The sequence below is a fragment of the Lepus europaeus genome, chromosome 15 (assembly GCF_033115175.1).
Source record: "Lepus europaeus isolate LE1 chromosome 15, mLepTim1.pri, whole genome shotgun sequence".
NCBI classification, from domain to species: Eukaryota; Metazoa; Chordata; class Mammalia; order Lagomorpha; family Leporidae; genus Lepus; species Lepus europaeus.
The window spans coordinates 47,860,699-47,865,895 of NC_084841.1; the positions used below are offsets into that span (position 1 = coordinate 47,860,699).

The 5,197-nt window shown below is 41.2% G+C and overlaps 1 pseudogene; it reads left to right on the forward strand.

Annotated features, from left to right (window-relative positions):
* Window positions 1-847: 847 nt before the first annotated feature.
* LOC133774286 (U3 small nucleolar RNA-associated protein 18 homolog) lies at window positions 848-2,471 on the forward strand (annotated as a pseudogene).
* The last annotated feature ends 2,726 nt before the right edge of the window (window positions 2,472-5,197 follow it).

Here is a 5,197-nt window from a genome sequence, read left to right on the forward strand (position 1 = left end):
TCTGAAATAAGACCCCTACCTTACACCCTATACAAAAATAAACTCAAAATGGATTAAAGATTTAAATGTCAAGGCCTCAAACTGTGAAACTACTAGAGGAAAACATAAGCAATGCTTTTTTAGAAAAGACCTCAAAAAGCACAAGCAATAAAGACAAAAATAGACAAATGGGATTATATCAAACTAAGACACATCTGCACAGCAAAGAAAACAGTAAAGAAGTAACTGACAGAACTGGAGAAAATATTTGCAAACTATGCATAAAGCATTAATATCCAGAATATATAAAGAGTGCAAAAAAATTCAACAACAAAAGAAATCAATTAAGAAATGGGCAAAGGATCTGAATAGACATATTTCAAAAGAAGAAATACAAACTGCCAATAAACACACAAAAAATGTACTAGCTACCAGGTAAATGCAAATAAAAATCATAAGGTATCATCTCACTCCAGCTAGAATGGCTATTATCCAAAAGTTTAAAAATAACAAGTGCTGGCAAGGATGTAGAGACAAGGGAACCCTAATTAACACATTGTTGGTGAGAATGAAGATTAGTACAGTCATTGTGGAAAACTGTATAGAGATTCATCAAAAAATAAAATGGATCTACCATATGAGCCAGCTACCCCATAACTTCTGAGAATATACCCAAAGGTATTGACGTCAGCATATGAAAGAAATACCTGCATTCCTGTGTTTATGATAACTCAATCCACAATAGCAAAGGTATGCAATCAACCAAGATGCCCATCGAGGGATGACTGGATAAAGAAAATGTGATGTATGAAAACAATGGCGGCATGAGGTTCCACATGAGTGCCTGCATTTCTTCTCAAACTCAATGATGCCGAAGGAGGTGAATGAAACCGGGCCAGAGAACCGGAGCGATGCCGGATCACAAGATCCAAATGAAGCCAGACCAGGGAGCCATTGTGGGGGGGAATCGGCGGGGCACCCCAAAAGGCCGCCTCTTCACCCAGCAGACAGCGCCAGCCCTGCCAAGGCGGCGGAAGAAGAGAGACTGCCCGGCAGCACAGTCGCCTGACGCCGGAGGATGACAAGCCAGAGGTGGACCCGCATCTGGGGGAGCTGGTGTTCTGCAACGTTGAGGACGACAAGGACGCGCGCCACGGCACCTGCAGGGCCACAGGTTCAACTTCATGAGACTCAAGTGACTCAGAAGTGAAAAATGAAGCGAACAGTGATTTTCTACCTCGAAAGAAGCCAATGTGGCCAGTTTGGTTGGATAAATAAGATGAAGATGAGGAAATGGTTGACCTGGTGAACAATCGGTTTCAGAAAGATCTGATGAAAAATGCAAATGAAAGTAAAGTTTCAAAAGACAAACTTTAGAAGAGACTTAAAGAATTCCAGTGTGCCATGGGGGGAGTGCCTGCCTGGGCAGAGAATAGAAGCAGAAAACACCTTCAGATGATGAGCGTGAAGATGAAGATGGTTGTTGCAAAGGACTGGAAACGTCATATCCACATCAGCTTCCCTTCCAAAAGGAATCTCGAAGAACTACCAGCATGCCAATGCCGACCAGCCTACTGCTGTTCAGATCCCATCCGTGCGGTTCCATCCTGGTGCCCAGCTTGTGATGGTTGCTGGGTTAGACAACGCCATAGCACTGTTGCAGGTTGATGGAAAAACAAACCCTAAAATTCAGAGCATCTGTTTGGAAAAGTTTCTGATTTTTAAGTCTTATTTTAGTGCTAATGGAGAAGAGGCTTTAGCCCTGAGTACCCACAGCATGCTTCTTTATGTCTATGATACGTTAGCTGGCAGTTAATTCCTGTGCATCAAGTGAAAGGTTTGAAAGAGAAGACAGTAAGGAGCTTTGAAGTCTCCCCAGATGGGTTCTTCTTGCTTATAAATGCTGTTGCTGGCTATTTTCATTTGCTATCAGTGAGGACAAGCATGAAAATTAATGGGAGAGTTGCAGCATCCATGTTCTCTTCAGAGAGTAAGAGACTATTTGCCTCTTCAGGGAATGGAGAAGTGTATGTCTGGGATGTGAACTCTAGGAAATGCCTTCACAGATTTGTTGATGAGGGCAGTTTCTAAGGCTTAAGCATTGCCACGTCTAGGAATGGACAGTATGTGGCTTGTGGTTTCAATTGTGGAGTCGTTAACATATATAATCAAGATTCTTGTCTCCAAGAAACTAATCCAACGCCAATCAAAGCTATAACGAACTTGGTGACAGGTGTTACTTCTATGACCTTCAATCCTGCTACAGAAATCTTGGCAATTGCTTCAGAAAGAAATGAAAGAAGCAGTCAGACTGGTTCACCTTCCTTCCTGTACAGTATTTTCAAACTTTCCAGTCATTAAAAAGAATATTTCTCATGTTCACATCCTGGATTTTTCTCCCAGAAGTGGAAACTTTGCCTTGGGGAATGAGAAAGGCAAGGCTGTTGATGTACAGGGTGCACCATTATTCAGACTTTAAAGAGATTATTTGAAATCCAGTTGAGCCACAAGAGAAGCCTGTCCTGTTACATCTTTTCAGAAACTTTCCTGAATGTGTGATACTACAGGGATAATGATTGATAGAGTCAGCTGTGCTTAAGTTAACAGCAGTGTCTTAATAAACACATGGCAGCTTTGGTTTGAAAAAAAAAAAAGAAAAAGAAAAAGAAAAAGAAATCAATGGTGGCATATTGCTCAGCCATAAGAAAGAACAAAATCCTGTCATTGGCAATGAAAGGGATGAAACTGGAGATTATTATGCTAAATGAAATAAGCCAGACACAGAAGGACAAATGCCACATATTTTCTGTCGTATGTCGAAGTTTATATATACATATTATAAAAATGTGTGGATGCCGTATTATTCAGTATATAGATATTTGTAAAGGTTATCCTCACTGAATTATACTCCTTATACAATAATATGCCCTTCTGTCTTCACTTTATGATATTTGTCATGAAACCCATGTTATGTGATTAATATATCCATCCCTGATTTCAAGAAAAATGGTGTGTGTGCATATATATATATATATTCACATATAAAATGATTATGAAATGTTAAAACTTGTTAAATCCATGTGTGTCATTGAACTTTATATTTTTATATATTATTTAAAATATTTTCAAATAAAAACTTAAGGGATAAAAAATGATGTTGCTCAGGATGTCCAAATCCTATATTACAATGTCTATGTTCAAGTCCCTGCTCCAATTGCTATTCCAGCTTCCTGTTAATGCAGACCCTGGGAGGCAGCAGATGTTTGGCTAAGTAGCTATGTTCCTGCCACCCACACGGGAGACCTGGATTATGTTCCTGGTTCCTGGATTCAGCCTGGCCTAGTCCTGGTTATTGCTGGCACTTGGGATATCAACTAGCAGATGGAAAATATCTCTCTCTCTCTCTCTCTCTCTTTCTCTCTCTGTGTGTGTGTGTGTGTTTCTGTATGTGTCTGTCTTTCAAACAAGTGAAAACTTCTACCCCATATTTTCTTTCTTTCTTTTTTTTTTTTTTTTTTTTGGACAGGCAGAGTGGATAGTGAGAGAGAGAGACAGAGACAGAGAGAAAGGTCTTCCTTTTCCGTTGGTTCACCCCCCAAGTGGCCTCTACAGTCTGCGTGTTGCAGCTGGTGCTGCGCCAATACAAAGCCAGGAGCCAGGTGCTTCCTCCTGGTCTCCCATGGGGTGCAGGGCCCAAGCACTTGGGCCATCCTCCACTGCCTTTCCGGGCCACAGCAGAGAGCTGGATTGGAAGAGGAGCAACCGGGACAGAATCCGGTCCCCAACCAGGACTAGAACCTGGGGTGCTGGCGCCACAGGCGGAGGATTAGCCTAGTGAGCCGTGGCGGCCGCCTCTACCCTATATTTTCTATATATACTCAGACTACAGCTAGGTCATTCTTCTATTAAGTTAACCCTTCCTCTTCCAGAATTATCCCAAAAGGTCAGCAAATGTGAAATAAATATCTCCTACACCGTAAGCTCCTTCAGGAAACCACATCTAATTCATCTTTCTGTTTATGGCAACCCACTCCTAATTTTGCTGAATGAATAAATTCTGGTTAAGAAATTAAACAGGGACCAATGCTGTGGTATAGCAGGAAAAGCCACTGCTTGCAGTGCCGGCATCCCATATGGGCGCTGGTTCAATTTCAAGCTACTCTGCTTCCAATCTAGCTCCCTGCTACAGCTGGGAAAGCAGAAGAAGATGGCCTAGGTCTTTGGACCCCCTGCACCAGTGTGGGAGACCTGGAGGAAGCTCCTTTCTCCTTGCTTCAGATCAGTGCAGCTGAATGTTGTGGCCATTTGGGTAGTGAACCAGCAGATGTAACTGCCTTTCAAATAAATAAATCTTTCTTTAAAAAAAAAAAAAGTTAAGTAAAAACCATCCTTTCACTATAATGTTAAATTACTGAAGAAGTGTGCTTACCCAATGCCAAAGGCACAAGAAAATCAAGCCAATAGTCACAGCTCCAGTTTGCACACAGTACCACAAATGAAATTTCTTTATTTCTAGAAAGACTCCTTTGAATTGCAGGGTGGGCTGTGGAAGAGAATGGGGGGAAAGGATTCTTTCCCTTTTTATATTTTATTTATTGTGCTTCCTCTACAATGTCATCTATTTTTTAAAAAGATTCAGTTCTACAGGTGAAATGGGTAACTGCTCCAGCCTCACCAACATCACTGTTAGGAAAGCAGCAGTGAGCTCAAGCAGCGGAAATGTAGGACACAGCTGCAGCACCCTTTCAAAAAGCACAAGGATCTTCCATAGCAGAAGCAGCCAAAAACTGGGAATTCAACATTGCTGGATCATTCACGAAGTCATTTTGACCACTCATTTTGTTCCTGGTGTAAAAAGACCTAGGAATACACAGGGCCTTACAACTTAGCAAATGATGCCATTAGTAAAATTTAACAAAGAGAGGAAGACAGAAATGAAAAATTCCAAGCACATTTGTCAGCCTACATTTTCAAGCCTACTTTTCCCTATAAAGCAACTGTGTCCTCTAAAACTTTGTCATTAGCAGTTCTAAACACAGGCCAGGAAAGGAATGCTTATCTAACTATTGGCTTAATGCTGTATCTAAGTGGAAGGAAAGTTACGGCAGAAACTGAACCAAGAAAATCCGTCCTGTTTGAGGGAAGCAACCATGGCTTAGAACGTTAATCAGACTAACCAATAAAAATGCATCTGATACTTTCCATGTTAGAAATTGAT